General features: G+C 49.9%; 1 protein-coding gene across 1 annotated transcript in view; it reads right to left on the minus strand.

Annotated features, from left to right (window-relative positions):
* HBS1L (HBS1 like translational GTPase) overlaps positions 1–19,738 on the minus strand; it is a 1,647,668-nt gene that overhangs the window by 61,219 nt on the left and 1,566,711 nt on the right. The gene's annotated exons all lie outside the window — the stretch shown is intronic.

Consider the following 19,738-nt stretch of genomic DNA (forward strand, 5'->3'; position numbering starts at 1 on the left):
AGTCGCTTCTCCAAGCAGCGAGTTGGTGGTAGATCTCCTTCTTCAGCTGGGGCCTCCTTCTGGAACAGCCTCCCTGCCTCTCTGAAACTTGAGAAGAACCATCTCCGGTTCTGGAAGCACCTCAAGACCTTCCTCTTTGCGCTGCTTTCTCTGTTCCTCTCCCCTGCTGATCTCCCAGCTGAATCTGAAATTGCACGGGTTACCTGGCTACCCTCTGATCTCGGGCCCAGGTGCCCTCCCCACCAGTTGCACACCTGCACTGCCCCCCCCTGGCAACCCTTGCACTCGGGGACTGTTTTTGTATCCCTACAGCCCCTACTGACACCTGATGTCTGCACTTACCCATGCACTTGCCACCAGCTGGCCGCACTTTTAGTTATTGTCTTTATTTATTTTACTGTTATCCTATGTACTGCACTGCCCCCTCCCCTTTCCTCCTGCACTTTTTCCCTACCCCTGCACTTGCACGATTTCAATGTCACCTGGCCTAGTACGATCGTTGTCTGGGTCTTCCCTCTGTTTCCCCTCCCTTGCCTCGTCGCGCCTTGAAACACTTGTGTATAGGCACGTTATAAATGCCATATCGTTTCATACATCATATCATAGATGACAACCAGAGTAGGAGGGGCGAAAAGGCGATCAAGAGTATTTCCCTGAACATGGGTAGTGCCTATAACCAGCTGCGGAAGATTCAAGCCAAGTCAGGCAAGATACCAAACAGTCAGCCAAAAGGTCTTTGCTATTGTTAAAGTGGAGATTAAAGTCCCCCAACAAGATAAAAGAATCATATTGGAGTCCAATATCTGTGAGCACCTCCACAAAATCTGAAACCAAGTCAGCATCATAACCGGCCGGTCTATAGATTAAAATAACAAGTTACTTTCTTACCTGGTAACGTTCTTTCGATGGGATGTTCCGACGACGTATTCCACATCTACGACAGGTAATCACCACAGCTGTGCTGCTTTGGAAAATTTCCGGCGTCTGCGTCCTGTGACTAGGACGTCAATACGCTGTCCTCGAGGGCCTCCGTCGAGCCGACGTCATTGGATGTTATAAGTAGGACGCACAACGCCCGTAGCCTCAGTTGTAGTTTTTTCCCAGAACGTGTGGCACCAATCCTCTGCCAGAATAAGAAAGCCTTGCAGAAACGGAAGCTGCAATTGTGTAGAGGGGCAGGTAGGGAGGGAGCGATGTGGAATACGTCGTCGGACCATCCCATCGAAAAAAGGTTACCAGGTAAGAAAGTAACTTGTTCTTCGAGGGGATTGGTTCCTCCGACGTATTCCACATCTATGACAGACTCCCAAAGCAGTACCAACATATGGAGGTGGAAAAAGAATTTAGAATTTCAGAATGCCCAATCAAATTGCAGAATAGAGGACGGCCTTACCAAAGGCCAAATCTTGCCCATGGATAGAATCCAGGGAGTAGAGTTTGACAAAAGTATGGACAGAGGCCCATGTGGCTGCTTCACAGATGTTACGAATGGGAACACCCCTCTGCAGAGCAGTGGAGGCAGCCACACCCCTAGTAGAATGGGCCCTCAAGCCTACCGGAGGGTCCTTACCCGCCAGATGGTAGCATGCCGAGATGGTCAAGATAATCCATCTGGACAAGGTCTGCTTAGTAACAGCTTGACCCAAACGCCTTCCAGCGTATCCTACAAAGAGCTGATCGTCCGCTTAACGCTCTCCTACGATCCAACCTATGGAGCCTCTCCTCTTCCTTACCAGGATGCGGAGGAGGATAGAACGCAGGAAGAATGACCTTCTGGCTTAAATGAAATTCCGACACAACCTTCGGAAGAAAAGAAGGACGAACCCTAAGGACAACCTTGTCCTTATGGAACACTGTGAAGGGTGGCTTAACAGATAGTGCCTGCAACTCACTCACTCTTCGAGCGGAAGTAACCACAACTAAAAATAAAGTTTTAAAGGTCAACAGTCTCAAAGGGCAAGAATGTAAAGGCTCAAACGGAGCTCCCATTAGGAATGTAAGAACCAGGTTCAAATCCCAACCGGGCACCTAGAAATGTGACGGTGGGAACACATTAGTGAGCCCTTTCAGAAACTGAGAGATCAAAGGAATTTTAAAATAAGAACACTCCTCAGACGAGCGCTTAAATATGGACAGCGCCGCCAGGTAACCTTTAATGGTACCCACTTGCAGGCACTTGTGGGCTAAAGAAAGCAAAAAAGACAGAACCACAGGAATGGCACATGAAAAAGGATCCACATTCTTACCCCTGCACCAGTCGTAGAACTTTCTCCAATGGCAACGGTACAGGGACTTTGTTGCGGGCCTTCTGGCCGAAAGCAACACCTCCAACACGTCTTCAGGGAGGTCCCAATCCTTATACCTCAACCTTTCAGAAGCCAAGCATGAAGGTTGAGGGACTTGACCTCTGGATGGAGAACCTGACCCTCCTCCCGTGAGAGCAGATCGTCTCGTTAGGGAAGACAGCGTGGAGGGCAGATGGACATGTCGAGAAGGTCCGGGTACCACGTTCTCCTGGTCCATGCCGGAGCAATGAGGATCATTCGGGAACCGAACCTCCGCAGCACTTGCGGAATGACGGGGAGTGGAGGAAACGCGTACAGTAGTGGGAAGGACCACTCCACTACGAACGCGTCCCCTAAGGCTCCTCTTGGAGGAAATTCCCGCGAGCAGAACCTTTCGCACTTCCGGTTGACACTGGTGGCGAAGAGATCCACTTGTGGGGTCCCCCAAAGGGCGAAGATCTCCAGGAGAATCTCCTGAGCCAGCTCCCACTCATGAGACTGTGCTCTGCCTGCTCAGAGCGTCCGCCACTACGTTTTCGTCTCAGGCTAGATGAACTGCCGAGATCGAAAATTTCCTGCTGGATGGCCCAGAACCAGAGCTGCATCGCCTCTCTGCACAGAGGGAGAGACCCTGCCCCCCCCTTTTTGTTGAGGTAGTGCATGGCCACTGTATTGTCCGTCAGAATCAGGACATTCTTCCCCCGCACAGATGGCAGAAAAGCCTTCAGGGCTAGCCTGATGGCCCTCGGCTCCAACAGATTGATATGGAGTCTGGACTCCGACGGAGACCAACGACCGCTGACTGTCAAATCGTTGGCATGAGCTCCCCATCCCGTGAGAGACGCTTCCGTCACGATCATTACCTCCGGCCAGGGTAGCCAAAACGGAGCCCCCTTCATCAGATTGACTTCGACGGCCCACCACAGAAGATCCTGGACGACCGAGGGCGGCACCTGAACGGGGTCCGACATCCTGCCGGAGGACGGCGACCACTGAAGCTTGAGAGCCCATTGCAGAGATCTCATCCGGAACCCGGCCTCTGGCACCAGAAGAATGCAGGATGCCATGAGGCCGAGCAACCTCAAGAACTCGAACGCCGGGTGACTCTGGGCGTGTTGAAACTTATGCACCATCTGCAGAATGTGATGAGCCCTCACCTGGGGAGGCGAACACTGCCCCAGAGATGTGTCGAGCACTGCTCCGATGTACTGGAGCCGCTGGGTAGGTGTCAAGTGGGACTTCTTTAAGTTGAGGTAGAAGCCCAGCTTGTGAAGGGAGTGGCAGGTGACTGACAGATGATCCAGGACTTGCTCGGGAGAGCGCGCCCTGATCAACCAATCGTCCAGGTAGGGATAGACGTGAATCCCTCCCTTTCCTGAGATACGCTGCCGCCACCACCATGAGCTTGGTGAAGACCCTCGGGGCAGAGGTCAATCCGAACGGCAGGACCCGAAACTGAAAATGCGAGTCGCCAACCGCAAACCTCAGGTACTTCTTGTGCTTGGGATGAGTCGGCACATGAAAGTAAGCGTCCTTGAGGTCGAGAGACACCAACCAGTCCTGAAGTTGAAGGGCCTGGAGGACTTGAGAGAGAGTAACCATCTTGAACTTGTCCTTCCTGAGGAGCTTGTTCAAACCATGCAAGTCCATGATGGGTCTCAATCCCCCGTCTTTTTTCGGGATAAAAAAATATGGGGAATACCATCCCTTGTTCCTCGCCGCTACAGGCACCAGTTCTTTGGCACCTTTCTCCAGCAGGGATTTGATTTCCTGCGCAAGGAGCTGATCCGGACTTTTCAAATAGAGATTCCCTGGTGGATTGTCGTGAGGCCTCTGCCGGAAAGGAAGACAGTGGCCGTGGGCTATGATCTCCATAACCCACACATCTGAAGTAATGGCACGCCATTGCACAAGATGCTGCGCCAGCCTTCCCCCAACCGGCGAACCATGGGACATGGCCTCATGACTGGGTTGAAGTTTTCCAACTCTGGTACTCCTACGGTGGCCCCTTTGACTTGCAGCTCCCCTCGATCTACCAAAGGAAGAGTAGTATCGAAAGGAACCTCCCCTCCATTGCTGTCCCCTAGGACGAAAAGGCGTAGGTTGGCGAACTGCAGCGCTCAACGTCTTCGCTGCAGCTTTGGAGGTCTGCAACCTCTCAAGGCTCTTGTTAGCCTTGCTGCCAAAAAGATGTTCACCATCAAAGGGCATGTACGTCAGGAGCAAACCCGACTTCCGCAACCATGCAAATCTGCGCATCACGGTGCTCGCCGCCATGGACCGGCTGACACAGTCTGCCATGTCCAGACCCGCCTGAACGGATTCACACATGGCATCCTTGCCATCCTGAACGAAGGCAAGAAAACCATCCCGTTCCTCCCCTTCAGGAATATGTTCAGCTGCCAAAGACACACAATTCCACAGAGTGTGAGTGAAACGTGCTAAGGCACACACAGAGTTGGCTGCCTGTAAAGCCATATCCCCTGAAGGAAACACTTTCTTCGCCCAGCCATCAAAACCTTTGTCGTCCCTATAATGAGGGATGGTAGGGTACGACGCCTGCTTTGCTGGGGCCGTAGCCGCCTGCACCACCAAACTCTCCGGAGTGGGGTGCGTAGTCAAGTAGCAGGGGTCGCTACAGGCTGGACGGTATTTTTTCGGCAACGACTTGCTCACTGCCGGGAGACTCTCTGCAGCAGTCCAAGCCACCACCACCCTTCTCTGTAAAGCCATATGAAATGGCAGCACCTGGTCAGTGGGTGGACCTTGGTCAAGGATATCTGTCAGGTCATCCTGCAGAAAATCCACTGGTGGCGCAGACCACCCCAAGTACTCCATCACCCTCGACATGAGGCGCCTGTACGAAGATTCAGCATGCGTACAAGGCTCAGGCCTGCCAAACTCAACCTCCGGGGAGGTATCAAGACCACTGGCATCGTGCAAGGACTGACGCAGGTCTTCCAAATGGCTATGACCAGACAACAGGTCATCAGGAACCTCATCAGGAACCAAACCTTCCTCAGACCCTTCATCCACCTCAGAGATGTAATCCAGGCTGGAATAAATCCCTGGAAGAGGGCACAGAAAAAGGATCAAAGACAGGCCTCGCTGACTTCCTGAGGGCCTTCCTCAGAGTTTCCACCTATGCACGGGGTACCTCTGCTAAAGCCTCCACAAAAGACGGACATGGCGCTGATGGCGTCGACATCTTCTTAGAAGAACTCACAGGCTCCACCGGTCTCGAGGGCGACCGGGACCTGGAGCGGCCATGGCTAGAGCGATCCACCTTGTCCGACTAGGACCTCGAAGGTTCCCGGTGATCGCGCCGACCGCCCGAGCCCGAAGGCGTGAGAATGGTGGCCCTAGCGCGTTCCTTGCCGGCTTCTCTCAAAGGCGTGGACGGAACGGAGCTGTGCAACTCGAAAATCGCTAACATTTCCTTAAGAAATGCGTCCCATTCCGCAGGAGAGGAATGCTTGGTAGGACAAGCTACCAGCCGTCTGGCGGAGTCCTCGGACGCGGACGGCGAAGGCGACCAGTGACGGTGCTTCCGCGAGTGCCTCGAGGAGGCAGAGGAATGGCGGGAACCACCCCGGGACCGAGACCCCCTGGACTTACGCCGACGACGCGGAGAGTCGCCCCTCGAATCGTCGATCGAAAGCCCAGCGGATTTCGACTTTTGGGGTTTGGAAACCCTACCTACAGAAAGCTTCCTCTTCCGCTCCCGCAAGGCCTTCGACGTTAACGACTGACAATCGTCACAGTCATTGGTGGCGTGGTCCTCGCCGAGGCACCAGAGGCAGACGTTGTGCGGGTCCGTAAATCCCGACACTTCTTGAATCCCGACCGCGGAGTAGAAGAAGACGAAGACATGATATCTTCACAAAACACCAAGTTCGAAGAACAGAAGAACCGGGGCGCGCCAAGATCTCTGAAGCGAACAGGTTCGCGGAAAAAACGTAACTGAGGCTACGGGTGTCGTGCGTCCTACTGATAACATCCGGTGACGTCAATTCGACGGAGTTCTCGAGGACAGCGTATCGACGTCATCACCGCAGGATGCAGACGCCGAAAATGTTCCAAAGCAGCACAGCTGTGGTAATTACCTGTCGTAGATGTGGAATACCTTGGAGGAACCAATCCCCTCCAAATAAATGTACAATGCATGACAGGTAGATTTCAACACGTAGGAGGAATTCCTCCATATTCAGAGTGTGTAAAAGGGCAGTACTGAGCAATCAAAGTCCTTAAAGTGTATGAGTGCAATAACTCCACCCGTACAGGGAGGCGTCCTGTCTAGTCTCATGATGCTGAAATCAGAGGTGAGGGAATGGACCAGATGGTGATCAGATGTATCCTTTAGCCATGTTTCCATGCTGAAAGCAATGTCAGGTTGGTAGTCTTGCAAAAGGTCATGACAATCCAATGCATGTGCTACCAAAGAATAAGAGTTAAAGAGCAGGCACCTTACCTATGAAAGCGGCAAAGATGGTTTACAGAGGGCTGAAACTGGATAACGGGCACAATTTAGGGGAAATATTGTGCCGGGGGGGCAGCCTGGGTAAGCTCCTCATATGAGAGGCATTTCAGACCAGGAGAACAGTTCTTAGCCTAAAGCCCGTCTGCAGCATGGATGAGAGCAGATGGCCAGGACTTTGGCTGGAATTCGCCACAGGGAAAGGTGCACCCGCATGTGCCCATGCACTGCATCTCCGAAAAGGAGGAACACTTAAGTTTCACATAATTTGGCAATAGCCAATCAGCTGCAAATACCCACGGAATGCCCTGCTGAGGCCCCCCCCCCCTCCAGCGGCTCACCTCAGTCCCCTTTGAAAACATCAGACGGTGGGGACTATGGACTATGAGTACTCTAGTCACTACAGTGAGTAACTTTAAGTACTCATATGTCCCGTCCCCTTTCCTCCATCATTGAGGGTGATTCCTCAGAACAAGACTATAGAGTGGAGCTGTGACAACCTACCTCATATCTAGGAAGAAGCAAAAAGGTTTTTCAGAGCCACCTGACTGAACTTAGCAACATGTCTGGAGCTGGTGTCCAGGGAATAGTGCTTACAGAAAGCCGACGGAGTGGCCCAAGTAGCAGCCTTGCTGATGACATCCCAAGAAGAATGCCTCTGAAAAGTGATGGGCGTGGCCTTCGCTCTGACCACATGGGTGTGAATCCCCTCAGGGACCGGTTTGCCCATGGCCGTATACACCTCCGAAATGGCCTGAATCATCCAACGAACGATGGAAGGCTGAGAGCCGGGGGAGGAGCCCCCAAAAGTCACGAACAATGCTCGAGACTTCCTGAAGGATTTCGGAGAGAGGTAACACTTGAGGAACCTCCTGAGGTCCAAGGAATGTAGGGCCCTATCTGCCTCTGACTGTGGGTTCGCGAACAACACCGGCAAGCAGATCTCTTGATTCAGATGAAACGGAGAGACCACCTTCAGCAAGAAGTATGGGTGAGCGCACAAGATGACCTTGTCATTGTGAAACGTGGTGAAGGGCTTGCACGAAGACACTGAATGCAACTCACTAACCCTGCGCACAGAGGTGAGAGCTACCAGTAGACTATCTTTAGTGTTACCAAGCGGCTGTCCACAGAGGCCATAGGCTCGAAAGGCTTGCGCTGCAAATCTGCCAGAACTCATAAGACATTGAACAATAGCCAGCGGGTGCTGCAGTAGATGTCAACAGTACATGAGACACTCCTCCGCTGATAAGCAAGCCGGAGAGAGACGCTTGTATCCGTGGTTCCAACCTTGACTCCAAGCAGAAAGAAAGCCAAGCGGTTCATCACAGCTGGTGAGTCGAAGGAATCATCAGAAGGAATCACAAGACATTGAACAATAGCCAGCGGGTGCTGCAATATATGTCAACAGTACATGAGACACTCCTCCGCTGATAAGCAAGCCGGGGAGAGACGCTTGTCTCCGTGGTACCCACCTTGACTCCAACCAGAAAGAAAGCCAAGCGGTTCATCACAGCTGGTGAGTCGAAGGAATCATAAGAAGGAATCATAAGATATTGAACAATAGCCAGCGGGTGCTGCAGTAGATGTCAACAGTACATGAGACACTCCTCCGCAGATAAGCAAGCCGGGGAGAGACGCTTGTCTCCGTGGTACCAACTTGACTCCAACCAGAAAGAAAGCCAAGCTGTTCATCACAGCTGGTGAGTCGAGGTGAGAGGCATGGACATAATTGGTCCTCTAGAAACATCCTGATTAGGCAATAAGTATGTCCTTGTGATTGTGAATTATGCAACTAGATATCGTGAGGCCTTCCCGATGTGAAACAATACCACACAGCAGATCCTCAAACATCTACTACCGTATTTCTCGAGAGTTGGTTTTCCCAAGGAAATACTAACAGAATAGGGTTCAAATTTTATGAGTAAGCTTATGGCGATGTCAAAGAGCTACTCCACATAACCACTCTACGAACTTCGGTGTACCATCCCTGACCCGACGGCCTGGTAGAAAGATTCAATAAGACCTTAAAACTGATTTTACAGAAATTGGTAGACAAGGACAGGAAAGACTGGGATTGAATGATCCCATGGGCACTATTTGCAGTGAGGAAAACCCACCAAGCTTCCACTGGGTTCTCTCCCTTTGAATTGCTCTATGGTAGAGAGCCCAGAGATGTCCTAGACATGTTCTGGGAGACCTTGGAAGAACGTGAGGAGGCTCCCATTCCCATCTCGTAAACTGCCACAAGAATGCGAGAACACATGAAATTGGTCAGAGACTTGGTTTGTACACCCATGGAAAAGGCCCAGAGCCAACAGAAAGACACTTATGACAAAAAAGTGAACTGAAGATAATTTTCCATAGGACAGAAAGTTCTAGTCCTCTTACCCACGTCAGAAAAACTTGTCTCCAAGTGGCACGGACCTTATGAAATTATAGAGAGAACGAGAACTTGTACGAACCATCTTTAAGCCCATGGTCCTATCCAATCGTATTGGTCACTAAACCTGACCGTTCCTAGAGATTCTGCAAAGACTTCCGTCAAGTTAATGCCATCTCGGACTTCGATGCATATACCATGGCCCGCATCGATGACATAAATGATAAACTCGGACCAGCCACCTTTCTATCTACCCTAGATTTAACCAAAGGGTACTGGCAAGTCCCCATATATGGGCAAGATAAGGAAAATAATGTGTTTTTAATGCCTCTAGGACTATTTCAATTTAAAAGTCTTGCCTTTTGGCTTACACGGTGCACCAGCCACCTTCCAACGCCTCATGGATCAAATTTTACAACCCTACTCTGATTTCTGTGGCGCTTACATTGATGATATTGTCATTTATAATAAGACCTGGGAGGACCATCTCTTCCATCTTTATACCATCATGAAAGTCCTCAGAAAAGCTGGCCTAACTGCAAACTAAGCGAAGTGTTGATTGGCCCAATCAGCCGTGAAATAGCTAGGCTTCCTCTAGGGAATGGGAATGTACAGCCCCAACATTAGAAGGTAAAGGCTGTCTTAAATACATCAACCCCTAAGGCCAAACGAGATCTTAGAGCTTTTCTCTGGTTAATAGGATATTACCGTAGGTTTATCTCCTACTTTTCAGATAAAACAGTCTGGTTAATAGATAAACTTAAAAATGGCAAACACCAGAAACTTCAGTGGAACGAAGAGGATGAGATATGCTACAACACCCTGGAACAGCCTCTGTGGCAAAACCCGATCCTAAAAGGTAGTTGACTTTTCTAACAAGTTCATCGTACAAACGGATGCCTCCTTTACAGGATTAGGAGCAGTCCTATCCCAGGTTTGTGATGTATTTGAATTTATTCACCAGCCACAAACTGTTTCCACTGGAACAACATTATTCTGTGTTAGAGCTAGAGGTCCTGGCCATCAAATGGGCCATAATCCATTTTAGATACTACCTCTTTGGATGAAAATGAACTCTTGTTACAGATCACTCACCCCTAGTTTGGATTAGCCAACATAAAGAGTCTAACCCTCGGGTCATGCAATGGTTTCTAGACCTAGAACCCTATTGTTTCACAGTGGAACATCATAAAGGAAAAGACCAGGGAAATGGCGATGTTCTTTCCCGGTTCAAATGTGAAACAAATGTGGCTACATTGCATATAGAAAGGGTATGTTAGAAACCTGAAGGTGTCTCCCTGACTAGTCCCCGGGGGTCTGTCATCCAGGTGGCTCGGACACGCCCATCGCTTTTGGATCCAGTTCCTGGGGGTGGACCAGTGAGGAAGGATCACATGGATGGGGTGTCCTTGGGGAGTGGAAGTGGGACACCGACGGGTGAGACACGGTATCCCCCTTCTTCCGACAATTTTTCCCCAACCTACCACATAGGATAAGCAAGCACTTTACCAACCCCCTTTGCTGATGCGAACACTTGGCATTTTTAGGAAGGACGACGGACTAACACTGAAGCTATTTACCTGACATGTCCCAACACCAGAGTCAGTGAAAGTCAGGCAATTGACCAGAACCACACACATCTGATGGCCCTTTCTCTTCCCCACAGGGATAAAAGGTGGAGCACAAGCGCACAATATGAGCAAGGCTGACCGCACGTCCTGGGAGCTAACTCAGCACAGCACTTCGAGAGGAGGAGAAAGACGGCGCATGCCGAGAGGGTGACAAGGAGTGAAGCGACCTTGCCCTTTCCGACCAAGGCCTGTGAAACCTCCGCAGAAGGAATCATAAGACCGCGAACAATAGCCAGAGTGTGTTGCAGCAGATGTCAATGGTACACAAGACCATCTTCCACTGATAACTAAGCCGGGGAGAGATGATTGTCTCTGTGGTACCAGCCTTGAATCCAACCAGAAAGAAAGCCAAGCAGTTCATCACAGCTGGTGAGTCAAGGGGAAAGTCGATAAGAAATTGAACTGTGTTGCACAAAAAGTAGCAAACGGCTAATTAAACTTTGAAAGCATAATTTGAGATTGATGTGGAAGGGGGGGAAAACCAGCAACAGAGTAGTCCGGCCTCACGTGGGTGCTCACTCAGGAAACTTTGGGCAATTACCAAATAATTGAAACTACCGAAACCAGAAGGCCTTGCAAAGGCAAGAAGAGGGGTCAAAGTGGTCATACGGGGGTCTTTCAAAATCCGCTTGTTAGGCAGAATCCTGTGCAGTTCCCTTAGGTAGCACTACACAAAATTAGGACTACAGGTGAGAGCAATAAATCCCCTTTGGTATCAGTCCGTACCACAAAGATTTAGGCGGTATCTGTGGCTGAGCAGTCAGACTTATCTCAAGAGGGAGATGAGCAGTATTCAGGGTTTTCACAATAGGCCTACCGTGCTATGGCACAAGGAAACACTGACCAAAGCTTTGTATCAAAAAGTATATGAGATACATTACTCACCGTAATCGTATTTCTGATGCGTGTCCCGGGACGAGTTCTATCGCGTCCTTTGAAAGAAGATTGACGATCTCCTCGAGGAGGATCTTCTGGTGGTCCAAAGAATGTATTCTTTGTCGTGGAGGGTGGTTTTGGGGACGCTCTAACAGTTCTATGCAGTATCCTGCGGACACTGTGGACAGCACCCATCTGCCTGAAGTGATCTCTTCCCAAGCTTGGGTGAAGTTGGAAATGCGTCCCCCTACTGGGGATGTGTGAGAAGGGACCCTAAACGGAACGTCACTGTTTTGGTGGAGGCGTGCCGCCGCCTCTACTGGGGCTGCCTCTACCCTTACCACGCCCTCTCTTATTACCCCTGCCATAACCCTGGGTAGACTGCTGGCTGTTGTTGTTCCATTGTGTACCCTGCCCCTGGGAATAGTTAGTTCCTCTCTGGGAATTTTGTCCGCGTGGGCGACGAAAATTGCCATTCCCTCTCTGGTTAGGGGGTTTATTGGTAAGTTGGCCTAGGGATTTAAGTGTCTCATACTCGTTCTTGGCATTTTTCAGCGCGTCATCGACCGCCTTACCAAACAATAGATCCGGCTCCTCCTGTTTGTCTATCAATGAAGCCTGGGTTTCGGTTTTGAACCTAGACTGTCGCAACCAAGCATGCCTTTTGATAACAGTACCTTCTGCTATCAATCTGCCGGCGTTATCAGCGGCATCAAAGGTTGCTTTTAATATGCAACCGGACACGGCTCTTCGTTCCGCCGAAACTCGTGCCAATTGGCTTTTTAAGGGTTCTGGGGCGGAATCTATGAGTGCCGCGTCTTCTTCCCACTGGAGGCAGTTGTAACTCGCCAGCAGAGCGGTGGAGTTGGGAATCCTTGCCTGGTAGGCGGAAGTGGAGGCTACTTTCCTGCCCAAGCCATGAATCTTCTTGCTCTCCTTGTCGGGAGGAGCTTCCGACGATGACAAGGATGTTCCCGCCCTCTTACAGGTGTTAGTAACTACCAGGGAGTCCAGTTTCAGATGCCTTCTTATGTACAGTGGGTCTGTTTGGGCTGCCTTGAAAAGCTTCTCAACTCTGGGGTTTACCGCCTTCGTGAGATAGGGATTAACAAGGGAAGGGTCTATCCTCCTTTGTATAGACTTAAGGATAGGGATGGCCTGGGCAACAGGTCTCCTTTCTCCCACTAACTCCTCGGAAAAATCCCTCTCTTCCTGAGCACCCTGGGTGTCAATGTGGAAGTGTTCTGCCGCCCTGGACAGCACTTCATTCAAAAGAGGCTGGTTATCGACAGGGGAGTCGGTAACCGGGGGTTCTTTATCTACCGGGGAATCTAGCCTGTAGGTTTCTGGGTTGTCCTCCTCTTCCTCTTGGTCCTCGTCATCCCCATAGTAGCCTGTCCCAATTTGTTCTTCCAACATGCCCAAATCTGGATCCTCATAAAGGGATGGATCTCCCCGATATTGAGAATAGGGCTGTATACTGAAGGGCTCTGAAGTAGGAGCTTCAACCCGGGACTTCTTACTTGGGGGTATAGGATCCTTAGAGTTGACCCGTCAGGGGTAAAAGAGAGAAAGTGTTCAGGGTTTTTGGCGTAGAAACCTGCCAATGATGACATCCTTGACATGACTGTCTATGTCATCAGTAGACCACTCTCTTGAAGTGGGAATGATTCTCTCTTGAAGGCCTTTCCCTGTCTTATCTGGACTAGACCTACTGGTTTGAACCGGGGTCTTTGGGATAACAGAAGACCGAGACTTGTCAATCTGTTTAAGTGGGGTAGAAAGTTTTTGAGGTGTGGAAGTAGGCTGAGACTGCTTCCTCTGTTGTTTTTCACCTTCCCCGTGTGTGGAATAGTGTTTAGCCTGTTTTTTCGCCCGCCCGGAGACTTTCGACGCCTGGCGCCGAGGTTCGGGGGTAGTGTCCCTATATCTGTATAGTGGAGGTTGGGGCTCGGGAGCAACCGTTGCGCGGCCTGTTGATGCCGACTCCTGGAGTGCGGACTGGGGATAGAGGTTGGTTTCGTCTTCTGACGATCGACCCTCCGTTACCTTGAGGAGCGAGGCACTTCTGGCAACAGTGGATGGTTGCCTGGAGTCATGCGGCGATCTAGATCGAGAGCGCCCAGAGGACACCGAATCGGACCGTTCTGTATGTGCCTCTTTCCGAGTACTCGGCGTGTGCGTCGAGTGTCGGTTGGACTTCATGTGTTTTGTGGAAGTGCTGTGGGTAGCGCTTGTGTCGCCGGGAGTCTTCCCCATAGCCGCCCTGCCGGACGACCTTCCGAGGTCGGGGACTTGCGCCTGGCTGTCAATTGACGCCACGTTGCCCTCGCTGTCCGAAAGCACGGCATTGCTGCCATCGCTGAAGGCGCCCTCTGCTGCCATGGCCTCTTGACGCCTGCTGTGGTAGGCCCAACGCTTGATCGAACAGTCCTTGAGTGTCTTCGGTTTGAACCTACTACACGCTCTGCAGTTAGCCTCGGGGTGGTCTCTCGGTAAGCAGAGATTGCACGTGACGTGTGTCAACCCAAGGGTACTTGCGGTTGCACTTGGGGCAGAATTGGAAAGGGGTACCCTCCATACGCACCTTGTGGCAGCGGGCTAATAAGTGTAGGAATATAGAAGAATATACCTATACACTAAAAGAGGGTAGAGTATGTCCACCCCCCACTCTCCCTACTTGCAGGGCCGAGGCCAGAGGCCTTCCTAGGCCCGGGCCGAGGCTAGAGGCCTTCAGAGGCCCAAATCCGTCGTGCAGCTGTCGACGGTCGATTCTTTCTCCGTGATGGCGTTGAGTGTGGATGTCCGGTGACTCGACGTTGGGGTGGAGAAATGGGGAAATATAACAATATTTTAGCAAAAGTATGGCTAAGGCCAGGGAACTCCGCGGAAGGCTTCCGACCAGTATGGCGGAAAAAAACAATCTGAGGGTCCTAGACGTGTGAGGGATCATGGGTACAGTGGACGTCACACTAGGGATAGTATTACTGGCACGCCCTGTGTCGACGCCCATTTTCGAGTTTCAAAAAACAAACTGTAATACTCCGCAGCTTCCACTAGATGTCGGCCTATGCACAGCATGTGATCTAAGCAGATTCAACAAGCCTCAGAAATATATTTATTTTATACACTTCTAATAAAACACATGTATCACAGTCATCAAGCAAGTTAAATTAAGACAAAGGAAAAATATACACACTCCCAAGTTGAATTGTAGTGAAATCTAGTGAACCAGAGTGAAAACTAAGCAAAACGGCACAGTGACAACTACACACAAGGGATCCTCTAACAATTCCTCACAAGAGAGGGAAAACACAAGTTATCTAGAAATAGTTCCTTATACACCCTAGCAACACTTCCCCTCAGTTTGTGAACCAGTTCAGCAAGACAGTGCATCAGTATAGGCAATACTTAAAATGAAAACTGAGCAAAATGGCATTTCACAATGTTTAAGAATGGGAAGAAAAGGGTAGGTAAAAGAAATAGGTGCACCAACACAGTTCTCAGTGAGAATCAATCTAAAGAAGGCAGATCTAACAAATGTAGCCAGAGTCAGTAGGCCTGTGCCAGAGTCAGTGGTACAGGGCAAGGGCCCTGGAGGAAAATGTTCTCGTAGCTGCAGTCAAGTCTTTGGTTAACGATTTTGAAAAGGTGGATGCAGAAAGCGAAAGACAATGTTCAGAGAGAGGGGCGGCCAACCCAACAGGTAGGTAAAGGATTTAAAACACCTTTAGTGCTACCGCGAAGAAAGGGCGGCCTGGCGGAACAATGTACCTTAAAAATGGAGAAGTGGCTCCTGTAGTGGCGGTTGTTCCTGGCAGTTCCTGCAGTTCGGATGATCCAGCAGAGGAAGAGAGGCTCTCGTCGTGGAGGAAGGTTCGAGTTACTGCACTACCCAGGGATGAAACCAGCCGCGGTGCTGCCCGACGAATAAAAGGTATGCTGCTTTAAATCGCGGTCCGGGTGGACTGGTGCCTGGCTATCCGGCCTCCGGGTACAGGGTACGGGAGACTCGACCAAGGTAGGTCCAGGAAGGCGATTGGCAAACTGGTTGGCCCCACCAGCTCAAGGGAAGAAGGCTCTTGCAGATGAAGATCTTCTCTCGTCGTGTGGAGAAAAGTGGTGAGACGCTGCAGCAGGGCTTCACCGGTGGTTCAGTCGTTGCAGATGTCTTTGGCTTCTCTCCTCTTCGGCTTCTTAGTTCCAGTGGTGACGTCTTGCTCTTCTAGTCCTCAGGACCCTGCTTTTATGCAAAAGGATCCCCATTCAGACAGCCTAGCTGTCAGTCACACAGTGGAGTGGTCATTTTGGCGGGAGACCCTCCAGCCTATCAGGCTAGAGCGCGACATGGGTTGCTGAGGCAACCCTGTCCAGGGGTCCTACTCCCCCTCCCACACAATGGACCTACCCCAGACTCAGTGGCGCCGAAAGGAGGGCTTCTCGGCAGAAGCCCGCAAAAAGGACGAACAAAGGATCCCCGCCCTGGGTTAGGAGTATAGAGAAAGACACGAGAAAGATGTTATATTAAAGTTCTGGCAATAAAAACCTACCGGAGTAAAGTTAATATTAAAATACACCGGCGGTATGTTAGAGGCTGTCAGAAAATGTGGTAGCCTCAAACAATGGGAAAATCCCATAGGGAAATATTTGTGGTTGAATATTTATGGTATTAACCACTGCCACCAGGCAGAAACTTTTGAGAGAGGGACTGTACGGTACCCTCTCGAAAATGAACATAGGGGAAAACTATTAACCCCTTCCAGTACCTCCATAGTAAGATGGGTTGTACTGGTTTAGTTCATTAAATTTGACTAGTAAAGTCAATGGGGACTTTACATGCCCTGGGAGACAGTAGTCAGTCCCAGTGTATGGAGTCTATGTTTGGGGGTCGCTACGACACCCTGTGCCACTGCAACTGCACTGAGGGTGCTGTGTAACACATGTGAGTAAAGATGGTTCCTATGGGATTGAGAAAGATCCCATAGGCATTAAACACAAAATAGCCTAGAACACACATAGCTAAAATGCCTAAGAGCGGGAAAAAGAGTCTCACTCTTAGCAGGTAAAAAGAGACAAACCCTTCAAATCCAGCAAAGCTGCTGGGGGACTCTATAGGTAAGGGAAATTAGCCATAGAATGAGAATTCTCCCTAACACTCGCTCCCCCCCCCCCAGACTAAGGGACAGGAGGATCTATCTAATCCACTCCTGGATGAGTCTCTTACCTCTAGTCGGTTATAAACATCCTAGAGAGACCATCAGCATGTTGGTGGTGACATCCTGACCTGTGCTCAATGGTAAAATCAAACCCTTGGAGGCAGATTGACTATCTTAGCAGTTTGGGGTTTTCCCCTTTCATTTGCATCAACCATCTCAGGGGTTGGTGGTCTGTTTGAATGATGAAAGTAGATCCAAGTATGGTCTAAACCTCTTCAAAGCCCACACAAGGGCAAAACATTCTCTCTCAATAGTTGCCCACCTTGTTTACGGTTCCTTCAGTTTCCTACTGATGAAGCAAATAGGGTGCTCCCTACCTTTCTCATCCAGTTGACTGAGTACTGCACCAATACCTATATTGGAAGCATCTGTTTGTACAATGAAGGGTTGGTGGTAGTCGGGAGCTCTGAGAACTGGAGCTTGACAAAGGGCTTTCTTCAGGCTTTAAAAGGCTTGATTGCACTCCTCATTCCATTTGATCTTTTTAGGGAACTTAGGAGAAGAGATTACATTCAGTGGGGAGGCTATGGATCCATAGTTCTCAATGAAATTCCTGTAATACCCAGTGAGGCCTAAGAAGGCTCTCACCTGGGTCTGAGTAGAAGGGGTTGTCCAATTTTGCACAGCTTCAATCTTGCTGAGCAAAGGCCTTATTTCCCCACCTCCTACCTCATGCCCAAGGTAGACCACTTTATTCTGACCAATTTGGCATTTACTTGCCTTTATGGTCAGATGGGCCTGTTCAAGAGCCTGCAAAACATATCCTAGGTGGTCAGCATGTTCTTTCCAAGTAGGGCTGAACACTGCAATGTCATCCGAGTATGCCATGCAAAAGTCCTACATCCCATTCAGAACCTGATTAACCATCCTTTGAAATGTAGCAGGTGCATTCTTTAATCCAAAAGGCATAACCTTAAACTGGTATAAGCCAACTGGGGTGGAGAATGCAGTTTTCTCCTTGGCATGGTCAGTCAGGGCTATTTGCCAATAGCCTGACGTGAGATCAAATGTGCTGAGGAACTTGGCTGAACCAAGTCTATCCACCAGCTCATCTGTCCTTGGCAAAGGATGGGCATCAGTCTTAGTGACTGCATTTAGAGCTCTATAGTCCATGCAGAATCTCAACTCCTTGGATCCTGCCTTTGGTACTAACACAACTGGGCTAGACCATGGACTAGTAGAGGGCTCTATTACCCCGAGATCAAGCATCTTGTTGACCTCTCCTTTGATGTGGGTTCTTACATTTTCTCACATCCTGTAGCCCCTGCTTTTGACAGGTAAACAGTCACCAGTTTGAATATCATGCTGGCCCCAAGGGGTCAAGCCTGGTGCTAGAGAAAACAGGGAGGCAAATTGATTCAACAAAACTTTGCACTCCTCCTGTTGCTCGGGTGTCAGATTAGAAGAGAGATTAACTCCTATTTTCTCATCTAAAGGTTTGCCTCTGTGGAGGTCAGGTAGAGGTTCACTCTCCTCCTCCTCTTGAGCTGAAGCTAGAAGCAGAGCTCCCAGTTCTGGTCTCGAGACATAAGCTTTTAGACGGTTGATGTGAAAGACTCTAGGAGCCTCCTTAGGATTGCTTAAATCCACCAGATAGTTCACCTCTCCAAGTTTTCCCACAACCTTAAGGGTCCCATCCATTTGTCCTGCAAGGCCCTCTGCCTTGTTGGGACCATAACAAGAACTAGCTGGTCTTAAGCAAACTCAACCACGTTGACCTTCTGGTCATGCCAAAGCTTGACCAGAGCCTGACCTGCTTTCAAGTTATCACTTGCCTCAGCCATCATGTGTGACATTCTCCTCCGGAGCCCTATCACATAGTCAGTGACTCTGACTGGCGTGGGGGAAGGAGCACTCTCCAACCCCTCCTTGATCAGGGCCAATGAACCTCTGACCGGATGGCCATAGAGAAGTTCAAGGGACTGTAACCCACTCCCTAGTGAGGGACTTCTCTATATGCAAAGAGAAGTCATGGCAGTAGAAGATCCCACTTTTTTTTTAAGAGGATCCTCTAAAGCTCCTATCATGCTCTTGTTCTGTTAAACCTTTCTACCAACCCATTTGTCTGAGGGTGGTATGCTGTTGAGATCTTGTAGGTAACTCCACAGTTTTTCCACATGGCCTTCATGTAGTGGGACATAAAATTTGACCCCCTGTCGGATATTACCTCCTTAGGAAACCCAACCCTGGTAAAAATACCAAGGAGGGCCTTAGCTACAGCCGAAGATCTAACAGTCCTCATAGGAATTGCTTCAGGGAACCTAGTAGCATGGTCTACTACAACAAGTATAAACCTGTTGCCTGAAGAAGTTGGAGGATCAAGGGGACCAACAATGTTGATTTTTACCCTCTCAAATGGTACTCCCACCACAGGGAGATGCACTAGAGGTGCCACGTTCTTGGAGCCACTTTTACCAGAGGTTTGGCAAGTGTGGCAACTCTTGCAATACTTATCTACCTCAGCCCCCATTTTAGGCCAATAGAAGTAGAGCGAGAGCCTTTCCTTGGTCTTCTTGAAGCTCAAGTGACCAGCAAAAGGTATCTCATGGGCTAGTTGCAAGAATTGGAGTCGGTTTGATTGAGGCACTACAAGTCTTTTGTAGTCCCCGGGGAGTGACTCTGTTGGTTCACTATAGAAGAGGCCATCTTCCCAGTGTAACCTATACTTCTCAGGTTCTTGCCCTTCAAGCTGAGAAGCTGCCTGGTGGCGAAGACCTTCCAGAGTTGGACATTCTCTTTGATCCTTACTGAAGTCTGCCCTTTGGGGTCCACCTTCTGCCAGTAAAGACTGCAGCTCAGGATGGTCGACAGGGTCAAGATCTCCAATGAGTTCCTGGCCTCCTACTAGATAAAATAATAATAATAATAAT

This window comes from Ambystoma mexicanum, chromosome 4p (assembly GCF_040938575.1).
Source record: "Ambystoma mexicanum isolate Mex_15411 chromosome 4p, UKY_AmexF1_1, whole genome shotgun sequence".
Classification (NCBI taxonomy): domain Eukaryota; kingdom Metazoa; phylum Chordata; class Amphibia; order Caudata; family Ambystomatidae; genus Ambystoma; species Ambystoma mexicanum.